The sequence below is a fragment of the Hyla sarda genome, chromosome 3, assembly GCF_029499605.1.
Source record: "Hyla sarda isolate aHylSar1 chromosome 3, aHylSar1.hap1, whole genome shotgun sequence".
Lineage (NCBI taxonomy): Eukaryota > Metazoa > Chordata > Amphibia > Anura > Hylidae > Hyla > Hyla sarda.
In genome coordinates, this window is record NC_079191.1 from 175410335 (window position 1) to 175428038 (window position 17704).

A 17704-nucleotide genomic window follows, 5' to 3' on the forward strand; every position below is an offset into this window, starting at 1 on the left:
CTCAGATATAATGGCCCCTGTAATGCGCCCCTCAGACATAATGCCCCTGTACTGTGCCCCTCAGATATAATGCCCCCTGTACTGTGCCCCTCAGATATAATGCCCCCTGTACTGTGCCCCTCGTATAATGCCCCCTGTACTGTGCCCCTCATATAATGCCCCCTGTACTGTGCCCCTGAGATACAATGCCCCCTGTAACGTGCCCCTCAGATACAATGCCCCCTGTAATGTGCCCCTCAGATACAATGCCCCCTGTAATGTGCCCCTCATATAATGCCCCCTGTAATGTGTGCCTCAGATATAATGCCCCCTGTAATGTGCCCCTCCGATAAAATGCCCCCCTGTATAATGCCCCCATAGTGCCCCAAACATAGTAAAAAAACAACAATTATGCTCACTTAATCCACGTTCCCACGAACAGGTCCCTCCCTTGCTTCTGGCCTGCAGTGTGTGAATCTCGGGCAGGCGTGATGACGATCACATCATCGCACCGGCCTGCCTGGGATCGCGTCCCTGCGGCTCACACGCTGCAAGCCAGAAGTGTCTGCAACGTGTGAGTGTATGGTGGAGCGGGAGCATAATGCCCCCACTCTCTTCCAAATGCCTGCAGCCACACACACATCATGGCTCCAGCCTCTCACACACAATGGGGGAGATTTATAAAAACCTGTGTAGAAGAAGGGGGCGTGGCTAGCCATGCACAGAGAAGGTCACTAGCCCGCTGAGCTCCGTCTCCACGGCCTGAACAACGGGGGTAATAACCACTCCACATGCGCCAAAAAATGACTTGACAGAGCCAGAGGTCAGGGGGACCTACCCTGAAACCGCCAATCCCGATTTTTAACTTTTTCGGCCCCCTCCAAGGCCTTGGAGAGCCCGGGAACCAGATGACGGTGCTTTCCAAGATGGCGCCGACCCCTTCTCCTAAGACCGCGCTGCCGCATTCCCCGCCCGTCACTCACAGAAGCGCGGCCGGAGCCGCTGCAATGGGCGGGCAGCTGAAGGCGTTGCTCGACTTAGCGGTGAGGATCCCGGCTGTGAAAGATAAAGCTCCTGCAGACACACGTCATTGTATGGGAGCTCCGACCGGGCGTAAAGGGCCCCAGCCTGTACCTGCGGCCTCCGCTGGACTGGAGGAGGACGCCACGAGGCTCCCCCTGCGCACGGGGACTCAGTGCACCACACCACAGCTCTCCCCCTCAGACCACCACAAGAGATGGATGGACCATGGCACGCGTCCTCCTGGAGGTGAGCCCCCGCAACCAGACGCAGGTTCGCTTCCCGGCACGGGGAACCCGGCCCCTGAGAGCCTCCGGTGGCTCTCCCCGCTCCCCGGCTTGGGAGGTGAGCGAAGAGGACAAGGACTTAACCCTTCCATGGCTGCTGAGGACGAGGTAGGACCAGGGGGAGAGAATAATCCTCCACATCCCCACTACAGTTCCCCTCCTCGTACCCTTGATCCTCCTGGGGAGGTGGCTGCTTCCCCATCCCAAAGCATCCCCTCCATACTCCGCAGCCCTAGAGACTCCCTGTGCTCCCAGCTGTCCCACTTGGATGTTTGATGAGGGTGAGGTTCGGAGACCCGCCACCTTGACCACTGGCCCATACTCCTCGGTGTCTTCCCCTGGGACTGTTTGGGGACTTGCTGACCCGACTTTGATGCCCATGCCCGCACCAGGCCTTCCAAGGTCCCATGATATGCACCCTGTGGCACCTTTAGGCCTTCCACCAGCTGGGCCCCCTGCTGTTCACCCACAGTTCCAGCACTGCCTCGCCCCACTTCAGGGCCTTGGGGACCCACTCTCCTCAACACTGCCCCCCCCCCCCCCGGCTCAAGCGGTTGCCTTGCTAAAGGGGCACCCCGAACTGCAAGCGCTCCTGCCTACCAAAAGTGACCTGTCAGCCTTGGCACTCGATTTGAAACATGCCTGGTGCCAGGACCTCCAACCTGTCCAGCAAGATGTCTCTGACCTACAGGAAAGGGTGAAAGCCCTAGAGGTCTTTCAGGCCACAGCATTGGACACTATGAGAGATATGCAATCCTCCTTAACTGCTCAATCTTCTACACAACTGGCGATGGCAGACCATCTCGTCGATGTGGAAAACAGAAGTCGCCGGAACAACATCCGTATCCGGGGCCTCCCTGAGGCCACAAGGAACCAAGACTTATTCCCCACTGTCACGGGGATCTTCAACTTACTGCTGGGGCGCCCTCCGGATACCCACATTGAACTCGACAGAGTACACAGAGCACTCCGGGCTCCAAGTACAGACCCTGCGCGCCCACGCGATGTAATATGCAGAGTCCACGATTATGCCCTGAAGGAGCAGATCATGACAAGAGTGAGACAGCGGGGAGATGTGGACTTTGACAGTGCAACCTTGCAGTTGTACCCTGACCTATCCAGGCGCACCCTGCGACAGAGGGCGCTCCTACGACCACTATTGCGAGAACTTCAGAATCGAAACTTACCCTACAGATGGGGCTTCCCATTTGCTCTACATGTTACAGCCGGAGATGTGTCGGCCTCCCTGCGGGAACCAAGAGACTTGCCGCTCTTCCTTTCCTCATTGGGCTTGCCGCCCTTGACCCTGCCGGACTGGGACAATTTCCTGAAGGATCCGTATGCTGTGCCACCGGTTTCCAGAGGCTTCCAGCGAGACGCCCCAACCCGGGCTGGCCGCAGCCCGAGCGACACTGGAGATCCAGGCGTTCCTCCTTGGGACCCGCTTCGGAGGACTGAGTGACTCAGTGAACAGATGCTTGAAGAGGTCCCAGATCATAGCGGCCGCTGGCCCTCTGACCCCGGTCCTCGGTAACCCTAGTTTCCCGCCGGGCATGATGACTCAGCTGAAGCCCTACACGGAGCTAGTGCCGACACACCTCAGGACGCCTCTAAGACAGATGCAATACCTTCAGCTGCGACACTTCATTGACACTGCAGGGCGCTCCTTAAAGCTTGCCCGACCCCTCCTGCCCTTTGAAGAGCTGTGTGTTTCTTCCTCCCCGGTTTGTAAAGCAGTTTCCCAAGTGTACGGCCTTCTCATGGAAGAGGCGGCTCGTGAACCCCCTAAATTCGAAGCGGCCTGGGAGGAGGAACTACACACCACCATCGCTCGTTCTGACTGGACGACAGCCTATGTAATGTGCCACAAGATGTCTATATCGTGCAGGGAAACCAATTACAAGATCTTGGCTAGGTGGTATAGGGTCCCGGCCTTATTGCATAAATTCTACCCTGCAGTGTCTAATCTTTGTTGACGCTGCGGCACAGAGACGGGGACCATGTCCCATATCTGGTGGTCCTGCCCTTCCCTTACAACCTTTTGGTCGACGGTGATCGACCGAATTGCCCTAGTGACGGGGGTGACATACCCCAATGACCCGAAGGGGCTTCTCCTGTCTATCATGCCCACCTCTAGGAAATCACCCGCTAGACTCTTGGCTAACATGATGCTCATGGCGGCTAGGTCAGTGATACCCAAGAAATGGAAGAACTGTGCTCCCCCGACGATAACTGACTGGTATAAGGAAATTCTGTTTGTGAGCCGCATGGAGGAAGTCTTGGCCGACTCGAGTGGCCATTCTGCTAGATACACATCAATATGGGGCCCATGGCTCCACTTACTCGATACCCGGCTCTATAGGGAGGACTAGAGAGACTGATAAAGCCCCTCCCCTTTCTTATTTAGAGAGACCTCTCCTCTGGAATTGACTGTCATGTACCAGGCCTATGAGGATATCCCGGGACTGGGGACCCTGGCGGCGACCGCGATTCCAGCCTCAAGTAAGTGCTTCTACCGCAGTCTTGAGGTTTTCCCCTCACACTAGCCACAGCTACGCTGACTCTGACATTGCTGTCTGCCCCCCCCCCCTTTTTTTTCTCCTTTGTTCTCCTTTTCTATTTTCAGTATTCCCCGCTTTTCTACTCCCCCTTCCCTCTTTTTCGTACCTACCTGTTCATTCCTACGTTTATTCCCTAGTTTTGTGATATTGCTATTCTTGGTGCAATGTTGTAACCTGCTGTCCATATACCACGACAGACTTACAGAAGTATCCGTCTAGCCACAGCATTCCTATTTTGATGATAACTAGTTGTAATTGCGGTGGTAGTGACTTCCGCTCCACGCTTTTGTACTACTATTATTACCTTCATAATCGTGGCTTGTTTTACTATGTTTTTTCTAATAAAGCATTGTTTGGAAAAAAAAAAAAAACCTGTGTAGAAGAGTGGTGCAGTTTCCCAAAGCAATCAATTACACTGCTCAAAAAATAAAGGGAACACTTAAACATCACAATGTAACTCCAAGTCAATCACACTTCTGTGAAATCACATTGTCCACTCAGGAAGCACTGATAACCAATTTCACATGCTGTTGTGCAAATGAAACAGAAAACAGGTGGAAATTATAGGCAATTAGCAAGACACCCCCAATAAAGGAGTGGTTCTGCAGGTGGTGACCACAGACCACTTCTCAATTCCTATACTTCCTGGCTGATGTTTTGGTCACTTCTGAATGCTGACAGTGCTTTCACCCTAGTGGTAGCATGAGATGGAGTCTACAACCCACACAAGTGGCTCAGGTAGTGCAACTCATCCAAGATGGCACATCAATGCGAGCTGTGGCAAAAAGGTTTGCTGTGTCTGTCAGTGTAGACGTCCAGAGCATGGAGGCGCTACCAGGAGACAGGTCAGTACATCAGGAGATGTGGAGGAGGCCATAGGAGGGCAACAACCCAGCAGCAGGACAGCTACTTCTGCCTTTGTGCAAGGAGGAGCACTGCCAGAGCCCTGCAAAATGACCTCCAGCATGCCACAAATGTGCATATGTCCACTCAAACGGTCAGAAACAGACTCTATTAGGGTGGTATGAGGGCCCGACATCCACAGGTGGGGGTTGTGCTTACAGCCCAACATTGTGCAGGACGTTTGGCATTTGCCAGAGAACACCAAGATTGGGAAATTCGCCACTGGCGCCCTTTGCTCTTCACAGATTAAAGCAGGTTCACGCTGAGCACATGTGACAGATGTGACGCCGTGGAGAACATTCTGCTGCTGCCAACATCCTCCAGCATGACCGGTTTGGCGGTGGGTCCGTAATGGTGTGGGGTGGCATTTCTTTTGGGGGTCCGCAAAGCCCTCCATGTGCTTGCCAGCAGTAGCCTGACTGCCATAAGGTACCGAGATGAGATCCTCAGACCCCTTGTGAGACCATATGCTGGTGCGGTTGGCCCTGGGTTCCTCCTAATGCAAGACAATGTTGGACCTCATGTGGCTGGAGTGTGTCAGCAGTTCCTGCAAGAGGAAGGCATTGATGCTATGGACTGGCCTGTCCAATCCCCAGACCTGAATCCGATTGAGCACACCTGGGACATCATGTCTCGCTTCATCCACCAACGCCACGTTGCACCACAGACCGTCCATCAGGAGCATGTGGAGTCCACACACACCTCATTTTAACTTGTTTTAAGGACATTACATCAAAGTTGGATCAGCATGTAGTGTGGTTTTCCACTTTGATTTTGAGTGTGACTCCATATCTAGACCTCCATGGGTTGATAAATTTGATTTCCATTGATAATTTTTGTGTGATTTTGTTGTCAGTACATTCAACTATGTAAAGTATTTCATACAATTTGTTCATTCGTTCAGATCTAGGATGTGTTATCTTAGTGTTCGCTTTATTTTTTTTGAGCAGTGTAGTTTGCATCTTTAATTTTTCACAGGCCTCTATAAAAATAAAAGAAGCAATGTGATTGATTGTTATGGGCAACTGCACAATTTTTCCACTACACAGGTCTTGATAAATTTTCCCCAATGCCTCTGGCTTTAAATACATCCACCCTCTCCTAGACACACAATGACTCCAGCCTCTCCCATACACACTGGTGGGAGATATATCACAACCTGTCCAAAGGAAAAGTTGCTGATAGCAACCAATCAGGTTGCTTCTTTCATTTTTCAGAGGCCTTTTCAAAAATCAAAGAAGCGATCTGATTGGTTGCTATGGGCAACTAAGCAACTTTCCACTGGACAGGAAAATCTCACCCAATGACATGAGCCTATCCCATACACACATAAAATGCCTCCAGCCTCTTTTACACACACACACACACACACACAATATGCCACCAGCCTCTCCCATACACGTGACGCCTATAGCCTCCCCCAAATGCCTCCAGTCTCTCTTTCACACACACAATGCCCCTAGCCTCTCCAAAACAATGCCTCCAGTCTCCCCCACACACACAGCCCCTTTAAATGCCTCCAGCCTTCCAACCATCAACTTATTCCTATTGCCTCTAGACAACAAACCACTCACTCACATTTCCTCCAGCCACCCACATTACCTCCAGCCTCCCAGCCCACCATCATTGCCTCTTGCCTTTTAGCCCACCCTCATTGCCTCCTGATTCCCAGCCATCCACATGGCCTCCCAGTGCTATTGCCTCCATTCACCCCACCCTGCAAGCTATTGTCTCCATTCACCTTCCGCCATCATCGCTATTGCCTCCATTTACCCCCCCCCCACCGCTATTGCCACCATTCACTAACATTCACTAAACCCCCCCCCCTCCACAAGTGCCTCCATTCACAAATCACCCCTCATTGCCTCCATTCACAAATTCGCTCCCTTATTGCCTCCATTCACAAATCCCCCTCTCATTGCTTCCATTCACTTTCACTACCCTCGCTATAGCTTCCATTCACCTTCCCCCCCCCCCCCGCTATTGCTTCCATTCACTTCCCACCCCACCCCCGCTATTGCTTCCATTCACTTTCCTTCCACCCCACCGCCCGCTATTGCTTCCATTCACTCTCCCTCCCCCCCCCCACCCCTGCTATTGCTTCCATTCACTTTCCCTCCCCCCCCCTCACCCTTGCTATTGGTTCCATTCTGTCGGCTCACATTGCTGCTGGGAAGCGTCCTGTGTTATCTGCTCGGTGACGTGGATGCTTCCTGCCTGGCGTCCATATGCCGACTCCTCGCTGGCGGGAGCATTGAGCATGTGACGCTTCGGCTGGGAGAGAATTTCAATTTTTGTTTTAAAATCATCTATTTTGGCCACTTGAGCCTGCCGGCACCCCGGTTAGAAATCAGTGTGATAAGTACTGGAGGGCTAAAGACTTTTTTAATAGAAGTAATTAAAAAAAATCTGTATAACTTTCTGGCAACAGTTGATTTGAAAGTATTTGCAAGCATTAAAGGGGTACTCCCGTTTGAAAACGTTATTTATTTATTTATTTTTTTTAAATCAACTGGTGCCAGAAAGTTAAACAGATTTGTAAATCACTTCTATTAAAAAATCGTAATCCTTCCAGTACTTTTTAGGGGCTATATACTAAAGAGAAATCCAAAAAAAAATGCATTTCCTGTGATGTCCTGACCACAGCTCTCTCTGCTGACCTCTGCTGTCAATTTTAGGAACTGTCCAGAGAAGCATATGTTTGCTATGGGGATTTTCTTCTTCTCCTGACAGTTCCTAAAATGGACAGCAGAGGTCAGCAGAGGGCACTGTGGTCAGGACATCACAGGAAATGTATTTCTTTTTGGATTTCTCTTTAGTATCCAGCCCCTAAAAAGTACTGGAAGGATTAAGATTTTTTAATAGAAGTGATTTACAAATTTGTTTAAATTTCTGGCACCAGTTGATTTAAAAAAAAAAATTCCACGGGAGTACCCCTTTAAGGCCATAGGATTGATCAGTGTTATCGGCTCTTTTTTTCTCCAGCCTGGCAAAGCAAACTGGAAAAGCAGAGCAACATCGGGATGGCAAGGAGGAGGGTTAGGGACCTCCAGCTGTCTACTCAGCTGATTGGGATCCTGCGATCGCAAAAAGCCATTTAACTAGTGTCTCCTTTCTGGATGGCCTGTCATTAGTCTGCTTAAAATGGTGGAAATGTACCCAACGGAGTCCTTAGGGGAGACTCCGTTCAGCTATAAAAGTGAATGGGGTTTACTGTTCTGGTTAAAGGAGAACTCCGGAATAGGAAAATTATCATCCATACTGCCGGCAGTAAAAAAATAAACAGGTACATACCTTCCTTCGCTCCCCCGGTGCCTCCGGTAACCGGCTCCGGCCTCCGCCGCGATCCTCTCCCTGGTTGCCGGTGGTTGGCGAGTCATACTGCACTCAGCCAATCACCGGCCGCAATGAAGTCCCGACTCGGCCGACGATAGGCTGAGCGGCAGGGTGAGACTTAAAGAGTACCTCTCATAATCTTGTTAAATGTTATAATCCTCCTAGTTCACTGCCCCCATCATGATAAACCACCCCCTGCCTTTATTTTTATTTATTTGTTTTCTACCTTGATAGTGCTATGTATTCTCTGCTCAGCTCAGTCAGATTCACAGACTGGGAAGAGGTATTACCCAGCTGGCTGTGACCTCATCTGAAGCCATACAGGTGAGAACTTCCTCCCTCACTCTGCTACACACAGCCCATAGCAGTTCAGTGTGTGAGATGAGCTATGATTGGATATGCACACACACCCCTCAGCATTTCCTGCTCTTGGACTGGCTTTTCTGCCAGGCCCGCAGGAGTCCAAAGTCTGTGCATAAGATGGGGGAAAATGTTCTCTGGACAAGTAGGGAGACACCTAGTGGCAGTTTTTTTTTTATACAATTAAAACATAGAGGCCCTTATTTACTAAGAGTGGAGTGTAGGTTTCTTTGTGGGTTTTAATACCCAACAATTTTTTTTCACGGTATTTACTAAGGTTTCCCTACATTTTCCACTTTCCCTACACTTTGCTTTTTTTACACATACTCTGATCTGTAGGGTTTTCCTCAGCTGATATCCACCCCATTTTCTGTGGAAACATTAGTAAATATATTGGGTTATGGTGAAAATGTCGGAAACACGCCCCTTTTTGGTGACCACTACCCTTTTCCCCGACGCCCATGCCCCTTTTTCAGGTTTTCTAAAATGGAGAGTTAGTCAGGTTTTTTTCAATTACCCAAAAACTATTAGAGACTGGTGATTGGAGGGTGGAAATTTAAACCTCTTACTTATAGGTTGCCCTTAGGCAACCCAAAAAAAAACTATTTTCCCAATTACCTAAATAAATTCTAAAAGTGCAATCTTTATTGTTTTATCTCTGCACATTCAACTGGTTTAAAAATCACATTCGCTATATTGTCCTGATGTGAAAATCCTTTGAATTTATGACAACATAGGGTGCCTGCAGACACACCCGTTTGTCTTTGATAGCAGGACAATGGCGTCTGAGTAAAATCTAAACGGCCCCCCTCAACATGTTTCACTACCGAAGTAGCGTTGTCAAGAGGCTAATGGGCACTGGTTAAAAAATGCCTTTTTGGGGGTTCTTATAACCTCCCTTCATGAGGTCACAGGAAATGGAACCAAGACGAGATCCAATGTGCTTCAAGTATTTGATGATTGACAGGTGAACCAGCCCATCCAACAGGGCATAAAGGCTCACCTATCCAAGTTAAGGACTCGCCTATCCAATGAAGAGGGGTTCCCCTACCTGACAGATCCATCCATCAATCAGATCCACCGAAGCCCATTGAATGACAGCCTCCGTCACCAATGAGCCCCAATCGGCTGATTGTGACGTGCTGCGCAGAATTCCAATGCGTGCACTGATAGAACCAGCTCCCAATCGTCGGAAGGAGCGCGAAGGCTGCGCACTATACTATGCGCTCAGACTTAGTCTGAAATGAAGGTGCGCAGAGGAGATGCGCTAGAACTTATATGTTGGAATGAACTAATGGCCGAGATAAATGTCTCTGTATGTGCTTATGGGTAAATATAGTACAATCTAGGTTGTAAATAAAGACATTATTCCAAACAAGGTCGAGTCTCTTATTATATTCATTTACATATATATATGCAATGAATAAAAGGACTTCTCCAATAATTGTGAGTGAACGGGTAAGTGTGAATGTGTATGGAGATATAGATTCTTTCCCTATTTATGTGTGGTTTATGGGGCATTGAGTGACTGTTAGACATCAGCTATAAAGAGACAGAGTGTGTGTAATTATGTAAACATAAGAAGGGTTTATCCTCACTGTACTGTGCAACCAGCAAAAATACAGAATGGGTAGGATTGTACCTATATAAAGAGCAGTGTAAAAGGGTGTAGTTAGAATATTAAAAATAAAGACAATTTTTTTTTAGAGAAACGGGAAAAGAGGGAACAGACAATGAGTTACAATTGGAGAACATAAATCATTTCTCCCTTTGATTTATTATATTAGTATAGATAATAGTAATCATCATCTCACTTTTGATGTACTATTTCGTTTGAGAATCCCATAAAATTGATTTTATCAAGGCCAATTAGAATAGAGAAAGGATCTAGTCAGTTTTAGGGAGGGAGTTGATTCCTCCTACGAATGTCCCTAATTTCATTGCAGGAGTGTTCTTCCATAAGGTGGAATTCTATTTATCTTCAACCCTAGTTCCAGGGGCTACCTCTTTGTGACCAAATTAAGGCTATCGTGCAGACACTAATAAGTAATATTCAATATTATCATCCAAGTTTAAAAAAAAGTTTTATGACAGGTTCATTTCATTCGTGAAGACCTCATTTATTCCTAGAGGGAAAATGTGGGCTAGAAAACATTTTTTTTTTTTTTTTTTTAAACAAAGTACATAAGGAGTGCAATAGCAAAAATTAGAGTGCCCATTTAATATATTATCTTCTAATGACATTATATTATCTATAATATACTGCTTTATCTTACACTGTATTGTTGTTACAAAACTCAATAAAAAACATTGACTGTAATTGAGTGAAATAAGCTGCGCGACTGAGAAAAAAAGGGAGTGTTACCAGGCAAGTCAGGAACAGTTGGCTAGGTTCACCCGGCAGAATGTTTGTACGGAATTCCGCATGAATCTTCCGCATGGACATTCTGCAGCAGCAGTCCTATTGATTTCAATGGGATTCTTCTGCTCTCTTCACATTGCCAAATTACCTCCAGCATCTGCAATAACATTGAATGTTTAACCCCTTAAGGACTCAGTACCTTAAAGGGGTACTGCGCCCCTATCCAAAGGATAGGGAATAAGATGTCTGATCGTGGGGGTCCCGCCACTGGAGACCCCAGCATTTCAGTAGTGGCACCCCACCATGATCACAGCACAGAGCACAGCAAATCTCTGTGTGTGATGTCGGGGCGATACAGGGGCCGGAGCACCGTGACATCACGGCTCCGGCCCCTCCTGATGTCACGCCCCGTAATTCTATGGGAGGGGGTGTGACGGCCACCACACCCACAGACTTGTATTGAGGGGGCGGGACATGACGGCACGAGGGTCCGGAGCCGTGACGTTACGGTGCTCGGGCCCCTGTATTGAACCGTCATCACGCACAGAGATTTTCCTCTCTGCTGTGATGATGGCGGGGTGCTGCTGAAAACGCAGGGGTCCCCAGCGACCGGACAGCCGTGATCATCTAACTTATGCCCTATCCTTTGGATAGGGGATAAGATGTCTAGGGGCGGAGTACCCCTTTAACCCCTTGGGGACATAGCCCATTATGACCCTAAGGACGGGAGCATTTTTTGCATATCTGACCACTGTCAATTTAAGCATTAATAACTCTGGGATGCTTTTACTTATAAATTTGATTCCGAGATTGTTTTTTCATGACATATTCTACTTTATGGTAGTGGTAAATTTTCGTCGATACTTGCATCATTTCTTGGTGAAAAATTCAAAAATTTGGTGAAAAATTTGAAAATATTGCATTTTTCTAACTTTGAAGCTCTCTGCTTGTAAGGAAAATAGACATTCCAAATAAATTATATATTGATTCACATATACAATATGTCTACTTTATATTTGCATCATAAAGTTGACAATGTTTTTACTTTTGGAAGACATCAGAGGGCTTCAAAGTTCAGCAGCAATTTTCAATTTTTTCACAAAATTTTCAAAATCGGAATTTTTCAGGGACCAGTTCAGTTTAGAAGTGGATTTGAAGGGCCTTCATATTAGAAATACCCCACAAATGACCCAATTATAAAAACTGCACCCCTCAAAGTATCCAAATTGACATTCAGTAAGTGTGTTAACCCTTTAGGTGTTTCACAGGAATAGCAGCAAAGTGAAGGAGAAAATTCAAAATCTTCATTTTTTACACTCATGCATGTTCTTTGAATTTTGTGGCAATAGGAGAAAAAAATTTGTAACCCAATTTCTCTCGAGTAAGGAAATACCTCATATGTGTATGTCAAGTGTTCTGCGGGCGCAGTAGAGGGCTCAGAAGGGAAGGAGCGACAATGGGATTTTGGAAAGTGAATTTTGATGAAATGGTTTTTGGGGGGGCATGTCACATTTAGAAAGCCCCTATGGTGCCAGAACAGCAGAAAACCCCACATGGCATACCATTTTGGAAACTGCACCCCTCAAGGCATGTAACAAGGGGTCCAGTTAGCTTTAAAACCCCACAGGTGTTTGACGACTTTTCGTTAAAATCGGATGTGTAAATTAAAAAAACATTTTTTTTCACTAAAGTGCATTTTTTCCCCAAATTTACCATTTTTACAAAGGGTAATGGGAGAAAATGCCCCCCAAAATTTGTAAACCCATCTCTTCTGAGTATGGAAATACCCCATGTTAGGACGTAAAATTATCTGCGGGCAAACTACAATGCTCAGAAGAGAAGGAGCGCCATTGAGCTTTTGGAAAGAGAATTCATTTGGAATGGTAGTCAGGGGCCATGTGCGTTTACAAAACCCCCCGTGGTGCCAGAACAGTGGACCCCCCCCCCCCACATGTGACCCCATTTTGGAAACTGCACCCCTCACAGAATTTAATAAGGGGTGCAGTGAGTATTTACACCCCACTGGCGTTTGACAGATCTTTGGAACAGTGGGCTGTGCAAATGAAAAATTACATTTTTCATTTTGACGGACCACTGTTCCAAAAATCTGTCAGACACCTGTGGGGCGTAAATGCTCACTGCACCCCTTATTACATTACATGAGGGTGTAGTTTCGAAAATGGGGTCACATGTGGGGGGTCCATTGTTCTGGCACTATGGGGGCTTTGTAATTCCGGACAAATTTTCTCTTCAAAATCCCAATGGCGCTCCTTCTCTTCTGAGCATTGTAGTGCACCCTCAGAGCACTTTACATCCACATATGGGGTATTTTCTTACTCAGAAGAAATGGGGTTACAAATTTTGGTGGGCTTTTTTCCTATTTTCCCTTGTGAACATGAAAAATTTTGGGTAACACCAGCATTTTAGTGAAATTATTTTTTTTTTTTTCATTTTCCCATCCAACTTTAATGAAAATTTGTCAAACACCTGTGGGGTGTTAAGGCTCGATATACCCCTTGTTACGTTCTGTGTTTTAGTTTAGTTTCCAAAATGGGGTCACATGTGGGTATTTATGTTTTTGCGTTTATGTCAGAACCGCTGTAAAATCAGCCACCCCTGTGCAAATCACCAATTTAGGCCTCAAATGTACATGGTGCACTCTCAATCCTGAGCCTTGTTGTGCGTCCACAGAGCATTTTACGCCCACATATGGGGTATTTCCGTACTCAGGAGAAATTTTGTTACAAATTTTGGGGGTCTTTTTTTCCTTTTACTGCTTGTGAAAATAAAAAGTATGGAGCAACACCAGCATGTTAGTGTAAAAAAAATAAAAAATGTTACACTAACAGGCTGGTGTAACCCCCAACTTTTCCTTTTCATAAGGGGTAAAAGGAGAAAAAGCCCCCCAAAATTTGTAGTGCAATTTCTCCCGAGTACGGAAATACCCCATATGTGGCCCTAAACAGTTTCTTGAAATACGACAGGGCTCCAAGGCGTGAGAGCGCCATGCGCATTTGAGGACTAAATTAGGGATTGCATAGAGGTGAACATAGGGGTATTCTACGCCAGTGATTTCCAAACAGGGTGCCTCCAGCTGTTGCCAAACTCCCAGCATGCCTGGACAGTCAGTGGCTGTCCAGAAATGCTGGGAGTTGTTGTTTTGCAACAGCTGGAGGCTCCATTTTGGAAACACTGCCGTACAATATGTTTTTCATTTTTATTGGGGGGACAGTGTAAGGGGGTGTATATGTAGTGTTTTACCCTTTATTTTGTGTTAGTGTAGTGTTTTTAGGGTACGTTCGCACTGGCGTGTTACGGTCAGTTTCCCGCTAGGAGTTTGCGCTGCGACAAAAAATTTGCCGCAGCCCAAACTTGAAGCAGGAAACTTACTGTAAACCTGCCCGTGTGAATGTACCCTGGGGCAAACCTCCAGCTGTTGCAAATGTACATCTCCCAGCATGCACAGTCTGTCAGTACATGCTGGGAGTTGTAGTTTTGCAACAGCTGGAGGCACACTGGTTGAAAAACCTTCAGTTAGGTTCTGTTACCTAACTCAGTATTTTCCAACCAGTGTGCCTCCAGCTGTTGCAAAACTACAACTCCCAGCATGTACTGACAGACTGTGCATGCTGGGAGATGTACATTTGCAACAGCTGGAGGCACACTGGTTGGAAAACCTTCAGTTAGGTTCTGTTACCTAACTCAGTATTTTCCAACCAGTGTGCCTCCAGCTGTTGCAAAACTACAACTCCCAGCATGTACTGATCGCCGAAGGGCATGCTGGGAGATGTAGTTATGCAACAGCTGGAGGTACTTAACTACAACTCCCAGCATGCTGTTTGGGCATGCTGGGATTTGCAGTTTTGCAACATCTGGAGGGCTACAGTTTATAGACCACTGCACAGTGATCTCCAAACTGTGACCCTCCAGATGTTGCAAAACTACAAATCCCAGCATGCCCAGACAGCAAACAGCTGTTTGGGCATGCTAGGAGTTGTAGTTTTGCAAGATCTGGAGGGATATAGTTTAGAGACCACTGTAAAATGGTCTCAGACTGTAGCCCTCCAGCTGTTGCAAAACTACATATTCCAGCATGCCCAAACAGCTGTCTGTGCATGCTGGGAGTTGTAGTTTTGCAACATCTGGAGGGCTACAGGTTAGAGACCACTGTATAATGGTCTCAGACTGTAGCCCTCCAGATGTTGCTAGGCAACTTACCGGCTTCCGTAGGATCCAGGGAGCCGTCTTCTTCTGCCGCACGTCATCGCCACCCGCCGATCACCGTCGCCCGCAGCCTCCGGATCGGTAGGTGGATCTTCGGCGCCGGTCCCCCCGTCCTGCCCCGCTTATTGTGGGTGGGCAGGACGGGAGAAACGTAAGTTAACTCCCCCCCCCTGCCCCCGATCTGCTATTGGTGGTACTACCAATAGCAGGCAACCCTGCCACCTCACTCCTATGCCTTCAGGGGGGATCGTAGGTGTCTTAGACAACCGCGATCCCCCTTATATCCCGGGTCACCATAGACCTGTATGACCCGGAAACGGCACAAATCGCTAGTGTGAATTCACTTGCGATTTGCGCCGATCGCCGACATGGGGGGGGGGGGGGGTCAGATGACCCCCTGGGCAATTGCGCGGGGTGCTTGCTGATCGATATCAGCAGTCAACCCGGTCTGGTCCCCGCCCGAAGCGCGGCGGGGACCGAAATTCCCACGGGCGTATGGATACACCCTTCATCCTTAAGTACCAGGACGCAAGGGCGTATGCATACGCCCCTCGTCCCTAACAGGTTAAGGACTCAAAACAATCTTAAAGGGGTATTCCAGGCAAAAACTTTTTTTTATATATCAACTTGCTCTGGAAAGTTAAACAGTTTTTTAAATTACTTCAATAAAAAAAAATCTTAATCCTTCCAATAGTTATTAGCTTCTGAAGTTTTCTGTCTAACTGCTCATTGATGATGTCACGTCCCGGGAGCTGTGCATGATGGGAAAATATCCCCATAGGAACTGCACAGCTCCCGGGACGTGAGTCATCAGAGAGCAGTTAGTCAGAAAACAACTTCAGAAGCTAATAACTATTGGAAGGATTAAGATTTTTTAATCGAAGTCATTTACAAATCTGTTTAACTTTCCGGAGCCAGTTGATATATAAAAAAAAGTTTTGGCCTGGAATACCCCTTTACTTTTTGCCCTTTTGTTTTTTTGCTCCTCACCTTCTAAAAATCACAACACGTTCAATTTTGCACCTACAGACCCATATAAGGGCTTTTTTTGTGCGTCAGTGCATCACCAATTGTACTTTGTAATGACATTATTTATTTAATTACAAAATCTGTTGTGAACGAAAAAAAAATTTGGGTTGAAATGAAAAAAAAAATGCCATTTTGCTAATTTTTAAGGCTTTTGTTTCTACGCAGTGCACTTTTCGGTAAAAATGACACCTTATCTTTATTCTGTAGGTCCATACGGTTACAGGGATACCCAATTTATGAAGGTTTTATTTATTTTACTACTTTAAAAAAAAATTATAACTACACGCACCAAAATTATCTTCTGACCCCTATAACTTTATTTTTCCACGTACGGGGCTATATGAGGGCAAATTTTTTGTCCATTTTTTATTTTGATGGGACTTTTATATTTTTTATTTTGATGGGACTTTTTGATCGCTTTTTGGCCTTTGGTATTTTTTGATTGGCGGTGCCCGGCATTAGCCATGGGTCCTGGCTGCCCATAGCAACCCACAGGGTTTAACCCGTTCTCAGCTCGTGGGAACGGTTTAAACCCTGTTAGCGGGACTCAGGTACGCACTGAGTCCTTAAGTACCAAAATGTCAGGGCATACCTGTATGCCCTGTGTCCTTAAGGGGTTAATGTTTTTGTGGATTCTACAAGAAAATGCATTGCTGTCTAAGAAACCGCACATTTCCGGGTGCATGTTCTTCCGGCGCTCCGTTGTCTGTGGAATGTCCGCACTGAAATTTTCCGTGCGGACATTCCACCAGGTTAACATAGCCTTTGTGTATAGGGACAGGAAAGATGCCCTCGTTGCCCACAGCAACCAATCAGGTTTCATCTTTTATTTTCAAAAGAGCCTAAGGGAAATGAGAGATAAAATCACATTGGTAACTACGCCACTTCCCAGTTCTACTCCTCCATTCTTCTGTTTTATGAATAAGTGTTTTCTCCTTTTACTGTTAAAACATTTTGGTCCTAGGTCTCCAAACTGTGAGCTTTCAGCTGTTTCAAAACTACAACTCTCATAATGCCCAAATAGCCAATGGCTTTCCAGGCATGCTAGAGTTGTAGTTTTGTAACTGTGGTGGTCCGCAGCATTAAGTACACTGATATAGGTTATACATTAGTGACACATGTAGGGGGAGGTTTATCAAAACCCCTGAGTGGTGCAGCTACCCATCGCAACCACAGAGGCCTGTGAAAAATTGAATGAAAGAAACAATCTGATCCTCTAGACACTTATCCTCTAGACACTTATCCTCTAGACCACTTATCCTCTAGACAAGTTTTGATAAATATCTCCCATATAGTATGCTATACAGCCACAGGGTAAGCCAATAAACATCACGAATGTGAGAAACATTCCACCTCCTAGCCTTTCTGCTGAGATATTTACAGTCCAACCTGAACAAACCGGACCCTGTGTGAATATGACAAATACTGGGACATACACTGCTCAAAAAAACAAAGGGAACACTAAGATAACACATCCTAGATCTGAATGAATGAACCAATCATATGAAATTATTTAATCTGTGAAGAGCACAGGGCGCCAGTGGCGAATTTTCCAATCTTGGTGTTCTCTGACAAATGCTAAACATTCTGCACAGTGTTGGGCTGTAAGCACAACCCCACCTGTGGATGTCGGGCCCTCATAC